The 17,922-nt window shown below is 56.2% G+C and overlaps 14 non-coding genes and 2 pseudogenes across 14 annotated transcripts; all 16 read left to right on the top strand.

The window, feature by feature from the left end:
* The first annotated feature begins 341 nt into the window (after positions 1 to 341).
* Positions 342 to 461, top strand: LOC140134386 (5S ribosomal RNA). Its single transcript, XR_011856247.1, has one exon. It is a non-coding gene; the product is annotated as a 5S ribosomal RNA (ribosomal RNA).
* A 692-nt stretch (positions 462 to 1,153) lies between these two features.
* Positions 1,154 to 1,272, top strand: LOC140134344 (5S ribosomal RNA). The gene has a single exon (XR_011856206.1). It is a non-coding gene; the product is annotated as a 5S ribosomal RNA (ribosomal RNA).
* A 1,314-nt stretch (positions 1,273 to 2,586) lies between these two features.
* Positions 2,587 to 2,706, top strand: LOC140134385 (5S ribosomal RNA). Its single transcript, XR_011856246.1, has one exon. It is a non-coding gene; the product is annotated as a 5S ribosomal RNA (ribosomal RNA).
* Positions 2,707 to 3,394: 688 nt separating this feature from the next.
* On the top strand, positions 3,395 to 3,513 carry LOC140134343 (5S ribosomal RNA). Its single transcript, XR_011856205.1, has one exon. It is a non-coding gene; the product is annotated as a 5S ribosomal RNA (ribosomal RNA).
* A 1,314-nt stretch (positions 3,514 to 4,827) lies between these two features.
* Positions 4,828 to 4,947, top strand: LOC140134370 (5S ribosomal RNA). The gene has a single exon (XR_011856232.1). It is a non-coding gene; the product is annotated as a 5S ribosomal RNA (ribosomal RNA).
* A 692-nt stretch (positions 4,948 to 5,639) lies between these two features.
* Positions 5,640 to 5,758, top strand: LOC140134342 (5S ribosomal RNA). Its single transcript, XR_011856204.1, has one exon. It is a non-coding gene; the product is annotated as a 5S ribosomal RNA (ribosomal RNA).
* A 1,314-nt stretch (positions 5,759 to 7,072) lies between these two features.
* Positions 7,073 to 7,192, top strand: LOC140134384 (5S ribosomal RNA). Its single transcript, XR_011856245.1, has one exon. It is a non-coding gene; the product is annotated as a 5S ribosomal RNA (ribosomal RNA).
* A 688-nt stretch (positions 7,193 to 7,880) lies between these two features.
* LOC140134341 (5S ribosomal RNA) lies at positions 7,881 to 7,999 on the top strand. Its single transcript, XR_011856203.1, has one exon. It is a non-coding gene; the product is annotated as a 5S ribosomal RNA (ribosomal RNA).
* Positions 8,000 to 9,313: 1,314 nt separating this feature from the next.
* Positions 9,314 to 9,433, top strand: LOC140134368 (5S ribosomal RNA). Its single transcript, XR_011856230.1, has one exon. It is a non-coding gene; the product is annotated as a 5S ribosomal RNA (ribosomal RNA).
* Positions 9,434 to 10,125: 692 nt separating this feature from the next.
* Positions 10,126 to 10,244, top strand: LOC140134340 (5S ribosomal RNA). Its single transcript, XR_011856202.1, has one exon. It is a non-coding gene; the product is annotated as a 5S ribosomal RNA (ribosomal RNA).
* Positions 10,245 to 11,545: 1,301 nt separating this feature from the next.
* On the top strand, positions 11,546 to 11,655 carry LOC140134457 (5S ribosomal RNA; annotated as a pseudogene).
* Positions 11,656 to 12,352: 697 nt separating this feature from the next.
* On the top strand, positions 12,353 to 12,471 carry LOC140134339 (5S ribosomal RNA). The gene has a single exon (XR_011856201.1). It is a non-coding gene; the product is annotated as a 5S ribosomal RNA (ribosomal RNA).
* A 1,315-nt stretch (positions 12,472 to 13,786) lies between these two features.
* Positions 13,787 to 13,905, top strand: LOC140134444 (5S ribosomal RNA; annotated as a pseudogene).
* Positions 13,906 to 14,599: 694 nt separating this feature from the next.
* On the top strand, positions 14,600 to 14,718 carry LOC140134338 (5S ribosomal RNA). The gene has a single exon (XR_011856200.1). It is a non-coding gene; the product is annotated as a 5S ribosomal RNA (ribosomal RNA).
* Positions 14,719 to 16,003: 1,285 nt separating this feature from the next.
* Positions 16,004 to 16,123, top strand: LOC140134437 (5S ribosomal RNA). Its single transcript, XR_011856297.1, has one exon. It is a non-coding gene; the product is annotated as a 5S ribosomal RNA (ribosomal RNA).
* A 692-nt stretch (positions 16,124 to 16,815) lies between these two features.
* Positions 16,816 to 16,934, top strand: LOC140134349 (5S ribosomal RNA). Its single transcript, XR_011856211.1, has one exon. It is a non-coding gene; the product is annotated as a 5S ribosomal RNA (ribosomal RNA).
* Positions 16,935 to 17,922: the final 988 nt, after the last annotated feature.

Raw genomic sequence — 17,922 nt, 5'->3', positions numbered from 1 at the left:
CCCCCAAAAGCAGTTTTTAGGCCATGGAGAAAGGCGGCTGGCCGCTCAGGTGGAGAGTTGCCACGGTGAGGGGGTTTGATTGCTCAACAACAGCTGTCATGACAGGGGCTACAGCCAGCCCTTGCAGTTGCACTTTGCCGGCGCGGAGGTATAGAAAGGCCAAAGTTTTGCCGCTGGCCAAAGAGGAGGAGCCCTTCCCCCACCCCCCATCCTGTTGTGTGTCCCTGGTGTACCCGAGGCACGGGAGCGGCTTGGCCCAGGGCCGTGCTAGGCCGGTGCTTTGGGGCAGCACGTTGTCAGAATGGACGCCTTTTTGGGGAGGCAGGGAAGCATGAGGTAGCGTCTACCGGCCATACCACCCTGAATACGCCCGATCTCGTCCGATCTCGGAAGCAAAGCAGGGTCGGGCCCGGACAGTACTTGGATGGGAGACCTCCTGGGAAGCATGGGTGCTGTAGACCGTTTGATTACTTTTTGTCCTCTACCTCCCTCCAAGGTCCACCCCCCTCCAGCGCGGAGCTGCCAGTCCCCGAATATATGTTGCCTTGACGCATCCCCGAGCAGGAAGAGGCTGGCCCACCAAGGCCTCTGAGACGCCCACCCACCCCCCACACCGTCACCACGGCCTCTAGCTGGGTGTTCCCGCTGCAAGGCCTTGGTTGGCCCCCTGCAGCCTGCCACCTGGAAAGGTGAGAGTTAATATGAGGCCGCAGCTGAAAGGCTCAGGCCTTGAGCAGGGGCTAGTGGGGAGGGCCAGCAGAAGTGAAGTGTGCCAAAGAAGCGGGTGTAACTAGCCCGCTGGAGGGGCTGAGCTGCCGACGGCCTGCGGGCTAGCCAGCCAGCCAGCCAGCCAGCTAGCCAGCCAGCTGTGGCCAAAAGGGATGTGGGGGCTGCTGGTAGAATGTTGCAAAAAGGCGGGCTTGAGCAGTAGCAGGCTGTGGCCACGGTGCCATGAAGCTAGAGGGGGCTGTGAGGCAAGCAAGTAGGCTGTGCTGGGTGGCTTTGCTGTGCTGCACAGAGCCAGGCCATGTAAAAGAAGAGAAGAAGAAGAAGAAGAAAAAAGAAAAAAAAAAAGGGCCAAGCTTGAGCCCAGTGGAAGAAGCAGCAGGCGTCAGGCTGCAGTACAAGAGCAGCAAGTGAGAGGCCTGTCTCTGCCTACGGCCACACCACCCTGAACACGCCCGATCTCGTCTGATCTCGGAAGCTAAGCAGGGTCGGGCCTGGTTAGTACTTGGATGGGAGACCGCCTGGGAATACCAGGTGCTGTAGGCTTTTGCTTTTCCTCCCTTCAACCAGCAGGGGTCACTGTCCTCTATGCCTATTTTACATTTACTTTGCACGCTTGCTTCTTTTCACTTGCTTTCTCTCTTGCACTCTTTAACCCTTGCAAAGCCCTAGCAGTCGCCTTGGCCCCCCCCTGTCACTTTTCAACTGCGGGGATACCTCAAGAGCAAGGCGCCCACCAGCGTTCTTGTTTATTCCTCTTACTTCTGCCCCAAATTTCAACCCCCAGCGTCTCCCATAGGGCTGGAGGCAAGGGGGGGCATTTGTCATCTAGCTTTGTGCAGCGCTGCGTAATGTGTAGGCGCTATATAAATAAAGAAGGATTCTTTTTATTATCAGACAGGCATCTTTGGCACTGTTTTAAGGGGGTCATTTAGTTTTGTCTTTTGTCTTTTTTTCCCTTGTATTTGTCAGCTTTTCGGGGGAAAAGGGGTAGATTTGCAGAAAACTTTGTGGCTGTTTTAGCCGCCTTGCAGAGTGACAAACACAGTGAGGCAAGCGTTGCCTTTGAAAAGGGTCAATTGCTAAATCCTGCTTTGCGCGGCCTGGCAGGAGGTGAGCGAATGCGACATTTGTGTCTCAGTGCTGTGCGGGGGGTTTGGCATGAAATGCTCCTTGCGGCTTTTTGCTGGCAAAAAGTGTCAAAAACCTGTGACGCCACCTTTGTTTTGGGCCGTTTTTCAAGCCAAAAAGTTGCGTAAACTGGGGGCTTAATCCCCAAGCCCCCATGGGCGCTAGGCGGCTGTCCGATTTCCACAGCCAGCCAGTTATCCAGCCAGCCAGTTATCCAGCCAGCCGGCGGCGCCAGCCGCCCCAGCCCAGCCTGTTAGCAAGCCACGCGTCCCAGTACAGGGAAGCTGTGGGTGGTAAAAGCAGCTGCCAATGGCTGGCAACTATGTCACCTGTTTTGTCTCCATCCCAGGTGGCTGGAGCCTGCTGGTTGTGCTTTCCAAACAGCTTCCCCCCAAAAGCAGTTTTTAGGCCATGGAGAAAGGCGGCTGGCCGCTCAGGTGGAGAGTTGCCACAGTGAGGGGGTTTGATTGCTCAACAACAGCTGTCATGACAGGGGCTACAGCCAGCCCTTGCAGTTGCACTTTGCCGGCGCGGAGGTATAGAAAGGCCAAAGTTTTGCCGCTGGCCAAAGAGGAGGAGCCCTTCCCCCACCCCCCATCCTGTTGTGTGTCCCTGGTGTACCCGAGGCTCGGGAGCGGCTTGGCCCAGGGCCGTGCTAGGCCGGTGCTTTGGGGCAGCACGTTGTCAGAATGGCCGCCTTTTTGGGGAGGCAGGGAAGCATGAGGTAGCGTCTACCGGCCATACCACCCTGAATACGCCCGATCTCGTCCGATCTCGGAAGCAAAGCAGGGTCGGGCCCGGACAGTACTTGGATGGGAGACCTCCTGGGAAGCATGGGTGCTGTAGACCGTTTGATTACTTTTTGTCCTCTACCTCCCTCCAAGGTCCACCCCCCTCCAGCGCGGAGCTGCCAGTCCCCGAATATATGTTGCCTTGACGCATCCCCGAGCAGGAAGAGGCTGGCCCACCAAGGCCTCTGAGACGCCCACCCACCCCCCACACCGTCACCACGGCCTCTAGCTGGGTGTTCCCGCTGCAAGGCCTTGGTTGGCCCCCTGCAGCCTGCCACCTGGAAAGGTGAGAGTTAATATGAGGCCGCAGCTGAAAGGTTCAGGCCTTGAGCAGGGGCTAGTGGGGAGGGCCAGCAGAAGTGAAGTGTGCCAAAGAAGCGGGTGTAACTAGCCCGCTGGAGGGGCTGAGCTGCCGACGGCCTGCGGGCTAGCCAGCCAGCCAGCCAGCTAGCCAGCCAGCTGTGGCCAAAAGGGATGTGGGGGCTGCTGGTAGAATGTTGCAAAAAGGCGGGCTTGAGCAGTAGCAGGCTGTGGCCACGGTGCCATGAAGCTAGAGGGGGCTGTGAGGCAAGCAAGTAGGCTGTGCTGGGTGGCTTTGCTGTGCTGCACAGAGCCAGGCCATGTAAAAGAAGAGAAGAAGAAGAAGAAGAAAAAAGAAAAAAAAAAAGGGCCAAGCTTGAGCCCAGTGGAAGAAGCAGCAGGCGTCAGGCTGCAGTACAAGAGCAGCAAGTGAGAGGCCTGTCTCTGCCTACGGCCACACCACCCTGAACACGCCCGATCTCGTCTGATCTCGGAAGCTAAGCAGGGTCGGGCCTGGTTAGTACTTGGATGGGAGACCGCCTGGGAATACCAGGTGCTGTAGGCTTTTGCTTTTCCTCCCTTCAACCAGCAGGGGTCACTGTCCTCTATGCCTATTTTACATTTACTTTGCACGCTTGCTTCTTTTCACTTGCTTTCTCTCTTGCACTCTTTAACCCTTGCAAAGCCCTAGCAGTCGCCTTGGCCCCCCCCTGTCACTTTTCAACTGCGGGGATACCTCAAGAGCAAGGCGCCCACCAGCGTTCTTGTTTATTCCTCTTACTTCTGCCCCAAATTTCAACCCCCAGCGTCTCCCATAGGGCTGGAGGCAAGGGGGGGCATTTGTCATCTAGCTTTGTGCAGCGCTGCGTAATGTGTAGGCGCTATATAAATAAAGAAGGATTCTTTTTATTATCAGACAGGCATCTTTGGCACTGTTTTAAGGGGGTCATTTAGTTTTGTCTTTTGTCTTTTTTTCCCTTGTATTTGTCAGCTTTTCGGGGGAAAAGGGGTAGATTTGCAGAAAACTTTGTGGCTGTTTTAGCCGCCTTGCAGAGTGACAAACACAGTGAGGCAAGCGTTGCCTTTGAAAAGGGTCAATTGCTAAATCCTGCTTTGCGCGGCCTGGCAGGAGGCGAGCGAATGCGACATTTGTGTCTCAGTGCTGTGCGGGGGGTTTGGCATGAAATGCTCCTTGCGGCTTTTTGCTGGCAAAAAGTGTCAAAAACCTGTGACGCCACCTTTGTTTTGGGCCGTTTTTCAAGCCAAAAAGTTGCGTAAACTGGGGGCTTAATCCCCAAGCCCCCATGGGCGCTAGGCGGCTGTCCGATTTCCACAGCCAGCCAGTTATCCAGCCAGCCAGTTATCCAGCCAGCCGGCGGCGCCAGCCGCCCCAGCCCAGCCTGTTAGCAAGCCACGCGTCCCAGTACAGGGAAGCTGTGGGTGGTAAAAGCAGCTGCCAATGGCTGGCAACTATGTCACCTGTTTTGTCTCCATCCCAGGTGGCTGGAGCCTGCTGGTTGTGCTTTCCAAACAGCTTCCCCCCAAAAGCAGTTTTTAGGCCATGGAGAAAGGCTGCTGGCCGCTCAGGTGGAGAGTTGCCACAGTGAGGGGGTTTGATTGCTCAACAACAGCTGTCATGACAGGGGCTACAGCCAGCCCTTGCAGTTGCACTTTGCCGGCGCGGAGGTATAGAAAGGCCAAAGTTTTGCCGCTGGCCAAAGAGGAGGAGCCCTTCCCCCACCCCCCATCCTGTTGTGTGTCCCTGGTGTACCCGAGGCACGGGAGCGGCTTGGCCCAGGGCCGTGCTAGGCTGGTGCTTTGGGGCAGCACGTTGTCAGAATGGCCGCCTTTTTGGGGAGGCAGGGAAGCATGAGGTAGCGTCTACCGGCCATACCACCCTGAATACGCCCGATCTCGTCCGATCTCGGAAGCAAAGCAGGGTCGGGCCCGGACAGTACTTGGATGGGAGACCTCCTGGGAAGCGCGGGTGCTGTAGACCGTTTGATTACTTTTTGTCCTCTACCTCCCTCCAAGGTCCACCCCCCTCCAGCGCGGAGCTGCCAGTCCCCGAATATATGTTGCCTTGACGCATCCCCGAGCAGGAAGAGGCTGGCCCACCAAGGCCTCTGAGACGCCCACCCACCCCCCACACCGTCACCACGGCCTCTAGCTGGGTGTTCCCGCTGCAAGGCCTTGATTGGCCCCCTGCAGCCTGCCACCTGGAAAGGTGAGAGTTAATATGAGGCCGCAGCTGAAAGGCTCAGGCCTTGAGCAGGGGCTAGTGGGGAGGGCCAGCAGAAGTGAAGTGTGCCAAAGAAGCGGGTGTAACTAGCCCGCTGGAGGGGCTGAGCTGCCGACGGCCTGCGGGCTAGCCAGCCAGCCAGCCAGCCAGCTAGCCAGCCAGCTGTGGCCAAAAGGGATGTGGGGGCTGCTGGTAGAATGTTGCAAAAAGGCGGGCTTGAGCAGTAGCAGGCTGTGGCCACGGTGCCATGAAGCTAGAGGGGGCTGTGAGGCAAGCAAGTAGGCTGTGCTGGGTGGCTTTGCTGTGCTGCACAGAGCCAGGCCATGTAAAAGAAGAGAAGAAGAAGAAGAAGAAAAAAGAAAAAAAAAAAGGGCCAAGCTTGAGCCCAGTGGAAGAAGCAGCAGGCGTCAGGCTGCAGTACAAGAGCAGCAAGTGAGAGGCCTGTCTCTGCCTACGGCCACACCACCCTGAACACGCCCGATCTCGTCTGATCTCGGAAGCTAAGCAGGGTCGGGCCTGGTTAGTACTTGGATGGGAGACCGCCTGGGAATACCAGGTGCTGTAGGCTTTTGCTTTTCCTCCCTTCAACCAGCAGGGGTCACTGTCCTCTATGCCTATTTTACATTTACTTTGCACGCTTGCTTCTTTTCACTTGCTTTCTCTCTTGCACTCTTTAACCCTTGCAAAGCCCTAGCAGTCGCCTTGGCCCCCCCCTGTCACTTTTCAACTGCGGGGATACCTCAAGAGCAAGGCGCCCACCAGCGTTCTTGTTTATTCCTCTTACTTCTGCCCCAAATTTCAACCCCCAGCGTCTCCCATAGGGCTGGAGGCAAGGGGGGGCATTTGTCATCTAGCTTTGTGCAGCGCTGCGTAATGTGTAGGCGCTATATAAATAAAGAAGGATTCTTTTTATTATCAGACAGGCATCTTTGGCACTGTTTTAAGGGGGTCATTTAGTTTTGTCTTTTGTCTTTTTTTCCCTTGTATTTGTCAGCTTTTCGGGGGAAAAGGGGTAGATTTGCAGAAAACTTTGTGGCTGTTTTAGCCGCCTTGCAGAGTGACAAACACAGTGAGGCAAGCGTTGCCTTTGAAAAGGGTCAATTGCTAAATCCTGCTTTGCGCGGCCTGGCAGGAGGTGAGCGAATGCGACATTTGTGTCTCAGTGCTGTGCGGGGGGTTTGGCATGAAATGCTCCTTGCGGCTTTTTGCTGGCAAAAAGTGTCAAAAACCTGTGACGCCACCTTTGTTTTGGGCCGTTTTTCAAGCCAAAAAGTTGCGTAAACTGGGGGCTTAATCCCCAAGCCCCCATGGGCGCTAGGCGGCTGTCCGATTTCCACAGCCAGCCAGTTATCCAGCCAGCCAGTTATCCAGCCAGCCGGCGGCGCCAGCCGCCCCAGCCCAGCCTGTTAGCAAGCCACGCGTCCCAGTACAGGGAAGCTGTGGGTGGTAAAAGCAGCTGCCAATGGCTGGCAACTATGTCACCTGTTTTGTCTCCATCCCAGGTGGCTGGAGCCTGCTGGTTGTGCTTTCCAAACAGCTTCCCCCCAAAAGCAGTTTTTAGGCCATGGAGAAAGGCGGCTGGCCGCTCAGGTGGAGAGTTGCCACAGTGAGGGGGTTTGATTGCTCAACAACAGCTGTCATGACAGGGGCTACAGCCAGCCCTTGCAGTTGCACTTTGCCGGCGCGGAGGTATAGAAAGGCCAAAGTTTTGCCGCTGGCCAAAGAGGAGGAGCCCTTCCCCCACCCCCCATCCTGTTGTGTGTCCCTGGTGTACCCGAGGCTCGGGAGCGGCTTGGCCCAGGGCCGTGCTAGGCCGGTGCTTTGGGGCAGCACGTTGTCAGAATGGCCGCCTTTTTGGGGAGGCAGGGAAGCATGAGGTAGCGTCTACCGGCCATACCACCCTGAATACGCCCGATCTCGTCCGATCTCGGAAGCAAAGCAGGGTCGGGCCCGGACAGTACTTGGATGGGAGACCTCCTGGGAAGCATGGGTGCTGTAGACCGTTTGATTACTTTTTGTCCTCTACCTCCCTCCAAGGTCCACCCCCCTCCAGCGCGGAGCTGCCAGTCCCCGAATATATGTTGCCTTGACGCATCCCCGAGCAGGAAGAGGCTGGCCCACCAAGGCCTCTGAGACGCCCACCCACCCCCCACACCGTCACCACGGCCTCTAGCTGGGTGTTCCCGCTGCAAGGCCTTGGTTGGCCCCCTGCAGCCTGCCACCTGGAAAGGTGAGAGTTAATATGAGGCCGCAGCTGAAAGGTTCAGGCCTTGAGCAGGGGCTAGTGGGGAGGGCCAGCAGAAGTGAAGTGTGCCAAAGAAGCGGGTGTAACTAGCCCGCTGGAGGGGCTGAGCTGCCGACGGCCTGCGGGCTAGCCAGCCAGCCAGCCAGCTAGCCAGCCAGCTGTGGCCAAAAGGGATGTGGGGGCTGCTGGTAGAATGTTGCAAAAAGGCGGGCTTGAGCAGTAGCAGGCTGTGGCCACGGTGCCATGAAGCTAGAGGGGGCTGTGAGGCAAGCAAGTAGGCTGTGCTGGGTGGCTTTGCTGTGCTGCACAGAGCCAGGCCATGTAAAAGAAGAGAAGAAGAAGAAGAAGAAAAAAGAAAAAAAAAAAGGGCCAAGCTTGAGCCCAGTGGAAGAAGCAGCAGGCGTCAGGCTGCAGTACAAGAGCAGCAAGTGAGAGGCCTGTCTCTGCCTACGGCCACACCACCCTGAACACGCCCGATCTCGTCTGATCTCGGAAGCTAAGCAGGGTCGGGCCTGGTTAGTACTTGGATGGGAGACCGCCTGGGAATACCAGGTGCTGTAGGCTTTTGCTTTTCCTCCCTTCAACCAGCAGGGGTCACTGTCCTCTATGCCTATTTTACATTTACTTTGCACGCTTGCTTCTTTTCACTTGCTTTCTCTCTTGCACTCTTTAACCCTTGCAAAGCCCTAGCAGTCGCCTTGGCCCCCCCCTGTCACTTTTCAACTGCGGGGATACCTCAAGAGCAAGGCGCCCACCAGCGTTCTTGTTTATTCCTCTTACTTCTGCCCCAAATTTCAACCCCCAGCGTCTCCCATAGGGCTGGAGGCAAGGGGGGGCATTTGTCATCTAGCTTTGTGCAGCGCTGCGTAATGTGTAGGCGCTATATAAATAAAGAAGGATTCTTTTTATTATCAGACAGGCATCTTTGGCACTGTTTTAAGGGGGTCATTTAGTTTTGTCTTTTGTCTTTTTTTCCCTTGTATTTGTCAGCTTTTCGGGGGAAAAGGGGTAGATTTGCAGAAAACTTTGTGGCTGTTTTAGCCGCCTTGCAGAGTGACAAACACAGTGAGGCAAGCGTTGCCTTTGAAAAGGGTCAATTGCTAAATCCTGCTTTGCGCGGCCTGGCAGGAGGCGAGCGAATGCGACATTTGTGTCTCAGTGCTGTGCGGGGGGTTTGGCATGAAATGCTCCTTGCGGCTTTTTGCTGGCAAAAAGTGTCAAAAACCTGTGACGCCACCTTTGTTTTGGGCCGTTTTTCAAGCCAAAAAGTTGCGTAAACTGGGGGCTTAATCCCCAAGCCCCCATGGGCGCTAGGCGGCTGTCCGATTTCCACAGCCAGCCAGTTATCCAGCCAGCCAGTTATCCAGCCAGCCGGCGGCGCCAGCCGCCCCAGCCCAGCCTGTTAGCAAGCCACGCGTCCCAGTACAGGGAAGCTGTGGGTGGTAAAAGCAGCTGCCAATGGCTGGCAACTATGTCACCTGTTTTGTCTCCATCCCAGGTGGCTGGAGCCTGCTGGTTGTGCTTTCCAAACAGCTTCCCCCCAAAAGCAGTTTTTAGGCCATGGAGAAAGGCTGCTGGCCGCTCAGGTGGAGAGTTGCCACAGTGAGGGGGTTTGATTGCTCAACAACAGCTGTCATGACAGGGGCTACAGCCAGCCCTTGCAGTTGCACTTTGCCGGCGCGGAGGTATAGAAAGGCCAAAGTTTTGCCGCTGGCCAAAGAGGAGGAGCCCTTCCCCCACCCCCCATCCTGTTGTGTGTCCCTGGTGTACCCGAGGCACGGGAGCGGCTTGGCCCAGGGCCGTGCTAGGCTGGTGCTTTGGGGCAGCACGTTGTCAGAATGGCCGCCTTTTTGGGGAGGCAGGGAAGCATGAGGTAGCGTCTACCGGCCATACCACCCTGAATACGCCCGATCTCGTCCGATCTCGGAAGCAAAGCAGGGTCGGGCCCGGACAGTACTTGGATGGGAGACCTCCTGGGAAGCGCGGGTGCTGTAGACCGTTTGATTACTTTTTGTCCTCTACCTCCCTCCAAGGTCCACCCCCCTCCAGCGCGGAGCTGCCAGTCCCCGAATATATGTTGCCTTGACGCATCCCCGAGCAGGAAGAGGCTGGCCCACCAAGGCCTCTGAGACGCCCACCCACCCCCCACACCGTCACCACGGCCTCTAGCTGGGTGTTCCCGCTGCAAGGCCTTGATTGGCCCCCTGCAGCCTGCCACCTGGAAAGGTGAGAGTTAATATGAGGCCGCAGCTGAAAGGCTCAGGCCTTGAGCAGGGGCTAGTGGGGAGGGCCAGCAGAAGTGAAGTGTGCCAAAGAAGCGGGTGTAACTAGCCCGCTGGAGGGGCTGAGCTGCCGACGGCCTGCGGGCTAGCCAGCCAGCCAGCCAGCCAGCTAGCCAGCCAGCTGTGGCCAAAAGGGATGTGGGGGCTGCTGGTAGAATGTTGCAAAAAGGCGGGCTTGAGCAGTAGCAGGCTGTGGCCACGGTGCCATGAAGCTAGAGGGGGCTGTGAGGCAAGCAAGTAGGCTGTGCTGGGTGGCTTTGCTGTGCTGCACAGAGCCAGGCCATGTAAAAGAAGAGAAGAAGAAGAAGAAGAAAAAAGAAAAAAAAAAAGGGCCAAGCTTGAGCCCAGTGGAAGAAGCAGCAGGCGTCAGGCTGCAGTACAAGAGCAGCAAGTGAGAGGCCTGTCTCTGCCTACGGCCACACCACCCTGAACACGCCCGATCTCGTCTGATCTCGGAAGCTAAGCAGGGTCGGGCCTGGTTAGTACTTGGATGGGAGACCGCCTGGGAATACCAGGTGCTGTAGGCTTTTGCTTTTCCTCCCTTCAACCAGCAGGGGTCACTGTCCTCTATGCCTATTTTACATTTACTTTGCACGCTTGCTTCTTTTCACTTGCTTTCTCTCTTGCACTCTTTAACCCTTGCAAAGCCCTAGCAGTCGCCTTGGCCCCCCCCTGTCACTTTTCAACTGCGGGGATACCTCAAGAGCAAGGCGCCCACCAGCGTTCTTGTTTATTCCTCTTACTTCTGCCCCAAATTTCAACCCCCAGCGTCTCCCATAGGGCTGGAGGCAAGGGGGGGCATTTGTCATCTAGCTTTGTGCAGCGCTGCGTAATGTGTAGGCGCTATATAAATAAAGAAGGATTCTTTTTATTATCAGACAGGCATCTTTGGCACTGTTTTAAGGGGGTCATTTAGTTTTGTCTTTTGTCTTTTTTTCCCTTGTATTTGTCAGCTTTTCGGGGGAAAAGGGGTAGATTTGCAGAAAACTTTGTGGCTGTTTTAGCCGCCTTGCAGAGTGACAAACACAGTGAGGCAAGCGTTGCCTTTGAAAAGGGTCAATTGCTAAATCCTGCTTTGCGCGGCCTGGCAGGAGGCGAGCGAATGCGACATTTGTGTCTCAGTGCTGTGCGGGGGGTTTGGCATGAAATGCTCCTTGCGGCTTTTTGCTGGCAAAAAGTGTCAAAAACCTGTGACGCCACCTTTGTTTTGGGCCGTTTTTCAAGCCAAAAAGTTGCGTAAACTGGGGGCTTAATCCCCAAGCCCCCATGGGCGCTAGGCGGCTGTCCGATTTCCACAGCCAGCCAGTTATCCAGCCAGCCAGTTATCCAGCCAGCCGCCCCAGCCCAGCCTGTTAGCAAGCCACGCGTCCCAGTACAGGGAAGCTGTGGGTGGTAAAAGCAGCTGCCAATGGCTGGCAACTATGTCACCTGTTTTGTCTCCATCCCAGGTGGCTGGAGCCTGCTGGTTGTGCTTTCCAAACAGCTTCCCCCCAAAAGCAGTTTTTAGGCCATGGAGAAAGGCGGCTGGCCGCTCAGGTGGAGAGTTGCCACGGTGAGGGGGTTTGATTGCTCAACAACAGCTGTCATGACAGGGGCTACAGCCAGCCCTTGCAGTTGCACTTTGCCGGCGCGGAGGTATAGAAAGGCCAAAGTTTTGCCGCTGGCCAAAGAGGAGGAGCCCTTCCCCCACCCCCCATCCTGTTGTGTGTCCCTGGTGTACCCGAGGCTCGGGAGCGGCTTGGCCCAGGGCCGTGCTAGGCCGGTGCTTTGGGGCAGCACGTTGTCAGAATGGCCGCCTTTTTGGGGAGGCAGGGAAGCATGAGGTAGTGTCTACCGGCCATACCACCCTGAATACGCCCGATCTCGGAAGCAAAGCAGGGTCGGGCCCGGACAGTACTTGGATGGGAGACCTCCTGGGAAGCGCGGGTGCTGTAGACCGTTTGATTACTTTTTGTCCTCTACCTCCCTCCAAGGTCCACCCCCCTCCAGCGCGGAGCTGCCAGTCCCCGAATATATGTTGCCTTGACGCAACCCCGAGCAGGAAGAGGCTGGCCCACCAAGGCCTCTGAGACGCCCACCCACCCCCCACACCGTCACCACGGCCTCTAGCTGGGTGTTCCCGCTGCAAGGCCTTGGTTGGCCCCCTGCAGCCTGCCACCTGGAAAGGTGAGAGTTAATATGAGGCCGCAGCTGAAAGGCTCAGGCCTTGAGCAGGGGCCAGGGGGGAGGGCCAGCAGAAGTGAAGTGTGCCAAAGAAGCGGGTGTAACTAGCCCGCTGGAGGGGCTGAGCTGCCGACGGCCTGCGGGCTAGCCAGCCAGCCAGCCAGCCAGCCAGCCAGCTAGCCAGCCAGCTGTGGCCAAAAGGGATGTGGGGGCTGCTGGTAGTATGTTGCAAAAAGGCGGGCTTGAGCAGTAGCAGGCTGTGGCCACGGTGCCATGAAGCTAGAGGGGGCTGTGAGGCAAGCAAGTAGGCTGCGCTGGGTGGCTTTGCTGTGCTGCACAGAGCCAGGCCATGTAAAAGAAGAGAAGAAGAAGAAGAAAAAAGAAAAAAAAAAAGGGCCAAGCTTGAGCCCAGTGGAAGAAGCAGCAGGCGTCAGGCTGCAGTACAAGAGCAGCAAGTGAGAGGCCTGTTTCTGCCTACGGCCACACCACCCTGAACACGCCCGATCTCGTCTGATCTCGGAAGCTAAGCAGGGTCGGGCCTGGTTAGTACTTGGATGGGAGACCGCCTGGGAATACCAGGTGCTGTAGGCTTTTGCTTTTCCTCCCTTCAACCAGCAGGGGGTCACTGTCCTCTATGCCTATTTTACATTTACTTTGCACGCTTGCTTCTTTTTACTTGCTTTCTCTCTTGCACTCTTTAACCCTTGCAAAGCCCTAGCAGTCGCCTTGGCCCCCCCCTGTCACTTTTCAACTGCGGGGATACCTCAAGAGCAAGGCGCCCACCAGCGTTCTTGTTTATTCCTCTTACTTCTGCCCCAAATTTCAACCCCCAGCGTCTCCCATAGGGCTGGAGGCAAGGGGGGGCATTTGTCATCTAGCTTTGTGCAGCGCTGCGTAATGTGTAGGCGCTATATAAATAAAGAAGGATTCTTTTTATTATCAGACAGGCATCTTTGGCACTGTTTTAAGGGGGTCATTTAGTTTTGTCTTTTGTCTTTTTTTCCCTTGTATTTGTCAGCTTTTCGGGGGAAAAGGGGTAGATTTGCAGAAAACTTTGTGGCTGTTTTAGCCGCCTTGCAGAGTGACAAACACAGTGAGGCAAGCGTTGCCTTTGAAAAGGGTCAATTGCTAAATCCTGCTTTGCGCGGCCTGGCAGGAGGCGAGCGAATGCGACATTTGTGTCTCAGTGCTGTGCGGGGGGTTTGGCATGAAATGCTCCTTGCGGCTTTTTGCTGGCAAAAAGTGTCAAAAACCTGTGACGCCACCTTTGTTTTGGGCCGTTTTTCAAGCCAAAAAGTTGCGTAAACTGGGGGCTTAATCCCCAAGCCCCCATGGGCGCTAGGCGGCTGTCCGATTTCCACAGCCAGCCAGTTATCCAGCCAGCCAGTTATCCAGCCAGCCGGCGGCGCCAGCCGCCCCAGCCCAGCCTGTTAGCAAGCCACGCGTCCCAGTACAGGGAAGCTGTGGGTGGTAAAAGCAGCTGCCAATGGCTGGCAACTATGTCACCTGTTTTGTCTCCATCCCAGGTGGCTGGAGCCTGCTGGTTGTGCTTTCCAAACAGCTTCCCCCCAAAAGCAGTTTTTAGGCCATGGAGAAAGGCGGCTGGCCGCTCAGGTGGAGAGTTGCCACGGTGAGGGGGTTTGATTGCTCAACAACAGCTGTCATGACAGGGGCTACAGCCAGCCCTTGCAGTTGCACTTTGCCGGCGCGGAGGTATAGAAAGGCCAAAGTTTTGCCGCTGGCCAAAGAGGAGGAGCCCTTCCCCCACCCCCCATCCTGTTGTGTGTCCCTGGTGTACTCGAGGCTCGGGAGCGGCTTGGCCCAGGGCCGTGCTAGGCCGGTGCTTTGGGGCAGCACGTTGTCAGAATGGACGCCTTTTTGGGGAGGCAGGGAAGCATGAGGTAGCGTCTACCGGCCATACCACCCTGAATACGCCGATCTCGTCCGATCTCGGAAGCAAAGCAGGGTCGGGCCCGGACAGTACTTGGATGGGAGACCTCCTGGGATGCGCGGGTGCTGTAGACCGTTTGATTACTTTTTGTCCTCTACCTCCCTCCAAGGTCCACCCCCCTCCAGCGCGGAGCTGCCAGTCCCCGAATATATGTTGCCTTGACGCATCCCCGAGCAGGAAGAGGCTGGCCCACCAAGGCCTCTGAGACGCCCACCCACCCCCCACACCGTCACCACGGCCTCTAGCTGGGTGTTCCCGCTGCAAGGCCTTGGTTGGCCCCCTGCAGCCTGCCACCTGGAAAGGTGAGAGTTAATATGAGGCCGCAGCTGAAAGGCTCAGGCCTTGAGCAGGGGCTAGTGGGGAGGGCCAGCAGAAGTGAAGTGTGCCAAAGAAGCGGGTGTAACTAGCCCGCTGGAGGGGCTGAGCTGCCGACGGCCTGCGGGCTAGCCAGCCAGCCAGCCAGCTAGCCAGCCAGCTGTGGCCAAAAGGGATGTGGGGGCTGCTGGTAGAATGTTGCAAAAAGGCGGGCTTGAGCAGTAGCAGGCTGTGGCCACGGTGCCATGAAGCTAGAGGGGGCTGTGAGGCAAGCAAGTAGGCTGTGCTGGGTGGCTTTGCTGTGCTGCACAGAGCCAGGCCATGTAAAAGAAGAGAAGAAGAAGAAGAAGAAGAAGAAAAAAGAAAAAAAAAAAGGGCCAAGCTTGAGCCCAGTGGAAGAAGCAGTAGGCGTCAGGCTGCAGTACAAGAGCAGCAAGTGAGAGGCCTGTCTCTGCCTACGGCCACACCACCCTGAACACGCCCGATCTCGTCTGATCTCGGAAGCTAAGCAGGGTCGGGCCTGGTTAGTACTTGGATGGGAGACCGCCTGGGAATACCAGGTGCTGTAGGCTTTTGCTTTTCCTCCCTTCAACCAGCAGGGGTCACTGTCCTCTATGCCTATTTTACATTTACTTTGCACGCTTGCTTCTTTTCACTTGCTTTCTCTCTTGCACTCTTTAACCCTTGCAAAGCCCTAGCAGTCGCCTTGGCCCCCCCCTGTCACTTTTCAACTGCGGGGATACCTCAAGAGCAAGGCGCCCACCAGCGTTCTTGTTTATTCCTCTTACTTCTGCCCCAAATTTCAACCCCCAGCGTCTCCCATAGGGCTGGAGGCAAGGGGGGGCATTTGTCATCTAGCTTTGTGCAGCGCTGCGTAATGTGTAGGCGCTATATAAATAAAGAAGGATTCTTTTTATTATCAGACAGGCATCTTTGGCACTGTTTTAAGGGGGTCATTTAGTTTTGTCTTTTGTCTTTTTTTCCCTTGTATTTGTCAGCTTTTCGGGGGAAAAGGGGTAGATTTGCAGAAAACTTTGTGGCTGTTTTAGCCGCCTTGCAGAGTGACAAACACAGTGAGGCAAGCGTTGCCTTTGAAAAGGGTCAATTGCTAAATCCTGCTTTGCGCGGCCTGGCAGGAGGCGAGCGAATGCGACATTTGTGTCTCAGTGCTGTGCGGGGGGTTTGGCATGAAATGCTCCTTGCGGCTTTTTGCTGGCAAAAAGTGTCAAAAACCTGTGACGCCACCTTTGTTTTGGGCCGTTTTTCAAGCCAAAAAGTTGCGTAAACTGGGGGCTTAATCCCCAAGCCCCCATGGGCGCTAGGCGGCTGTCCGATTTCCACAGCCAGCCAGTTATCCAGCCAGCCGCCCCAGCCCAGCCTGTTAGCAAGCCACGCGTCCCAGTACAGGGAAGCTGTGGGTGGTAAAAGCAGCTGCCAATGGCTGGCAACTATGTCACCTGTTTTGTCTCCATCCCAGGTGGCTGGAGCCTGCTGGTTGTGCTTTCCAAACAGCTTCCCCCCAAAAGCAGTTTTTAGGCCATGGAGAAAGGCGGCTGGCCGCTCAGGTGGAGAGTTGCCACGGTGAGGGGGTTTGATTGCTCAACAACAGCTGTCATGACAGGGGCTACAGCCAGCCCTTGCAGTTGCACTTTGCCGGCGCGGAGGTATAGAAAGGCCAAAGTTTTGCCGCTGGCCAAAGAGGAGGAGCCCTTCCCCCACCCCCCATCCTGTTGTGTGTCCCTGGTGTACCCGAGGCACGGGAGCGGCTTGGCCCAGGGCCGTGCTAGGCCGGTGCTTTGGGGCAGCACGTTGTCAGAATGGCCGCCTTTTTGGGGAGGCAGGGAAGCATGAGGTAGCGTCTACCGGCCATACCACCCTGAATACGCCCGATCTCGTCCGATCTCGGAAGCAAAGCAGGGTCGGGCCCGGACAGTACTTGGATGGGAGACCTCCTGGGAAGCGCGGGTGCTGTAGAGCGTTTGATTACTTTTTGTCCTCTACCTCCCTCCAAGGTCCACCCCCCTCCAGCGCGGAGCTGCCAGTCCCCGAATATATGTTGCCTTGACGCATCCCCGAGCAGAAAGAGGCTGGCCCACCAAGGCCTCTGAGACGCCCACCCACCCCCCACACCGTCACCACGGCCTCTAGCTGGGTGTTCCCGCTGCAAGGCCTTGGTTGGCCCCCTGCAGCCTGCCACCTGGAAAGGTGAGAGTTAATATGAGGCCGCAGCTGAAAGGCTCAGGCCTTGAGCAGGGGCTAGTGGGGAGGGCCAGCAGAAGTGAAGTGTGCCAAAGAAGCGGGTGTAACTAGCCCGCTGGAGGGGCTGAGCTGCCGACGGCCTGCGGGCTAGCCAGCCAGCCAGCCAGCCAGCCAGCTAGCCAGCTGTGGCCAAAAGGGATGTGGGGGCTGCTGGTAGAATGTTGCAAAAAGGCGGGCTTGAGCAGTAGCAGGCTGTGGCCACGGTGCCATGAAGCTAGAGGGGGCTGTGAGGCAAGCAAGTAGGCTGCGCTGGGTGGCTTTGCTGTGCTGCACAGAGCCAGGCCATGTAAAAGCAGAGAAGAAGAAGAAGAAGAAAAAAGAAAAAAAAAAAGGGCCAAGCTTGAGCCCAGTGGAAGAAGCAGCAGGCGTCAGGCTGCAGTACAAGAGCAGCAAGTGAGAGGCCTGTCTCTGCCTACGGCCACACCACCCTGAACACGCCTGATCTCGTCTGATCTCGGAAGCTAAGCAGGGTCGGGCCTGGTTAGTACTTGGATGGGAGACCGCCTGGGAATACCAGGTGCTGTAGGCTTTTGCTTTTCCTCCCTTCAACCAGCAGGGGTCACTGTCCTCTATGCCTATTTTACATTTACTTTGCACGCTTGCTTCTTTTCACTTGCTTTCTCTCTTGCACTCTTTAACCCTTGCAAAGCCCTAGCAGTCGCCTTGGCCCCCCCCTGTCACTTTTCAACTGCGGGGATACCTCAAGAGCAAGGCGCCCACCAGCGTTCTTGTTTATTCCTCTTACTTCTGCCCCAAATTTCAACCCCCAGCGTCTCCCATAGGGCTGGAGGCAAGGGGGGGCATTTGTCATCTAGCTTTGTGCAGCGCTGCGTAATGTGTAGGCGCTATATAAATAAAGAAGGATTCTTTTTATTATCAGACAGGCATCTTTGGCACTGTTTTAAGGGGGTCATTTAGTTTTGTCTTTTGTCTTTTTTTCCCTTGTATTTGTCAGCTTTTCGGGGGAAAAGGGGTAGATTTGCAGAAAACTTTGTGGCTGTTTTAGCCGCCTTGCAGAGTGACAAACACAGTGAGGCAAGCGTTGCCTTTGAAAAGGGTCAATTGCTAAATCCTGCTTTGCGCGGCCTGGCAGGAGGCGAGCAAATGCGACATTTGTGTCTCAGTGCTGTGCGGGGGGTTTGGCATGAAATGCTCCTTGCGGCTTTTTGCTGGCAAAAAGTGTCAAAAACCTGTGACGCCACCTTTGTTTTGGGCCGTTTTTCAAGCCAAAAAGTTGCGTAAACTGGGGGCTTAATCCCCAAGCCCCCATGGGCGCTAGGCGGCTGTCCGATTTCCACAGCCAGCCAGTTATCCAGCCAGCCAGTTATCCAGCCAGCCGCCCCAGCCCAGCCTGTTAGCAAGCCACGCGTCCCAGTACAGGGAAGCTGTGGGTGGTAAAAGCAGCTGCCAATGGCTGGCAACTATGTCACCTGTTTTGTCTCCATCCCAGGTGGCTGGAGCCTGCTGGTTGTGCTTTCCAAACAGCTTCCCCCCAAAAGCAGTTTTTAGGCCATGGA

The sequence above is a fragment of the Engystomops pustulosus genome, chromosome 5 (assembly GCF_040894005.1).
Source record: "Engystomops pustulosus chromosome 5, aEngPut4.maternal, whole genome shotgun sequence".
NCBI lineage: Eukaryota > Metazoa > Chordata > Amphibia > Anura > Leptodactylidae > Engystomops > Engystomops pustulosus.
The sequence above is the reverse complement of the archived record's forward strand: the minus strand, read 5'-3'. Positions and strand labels throughout refer to the sequence as shown.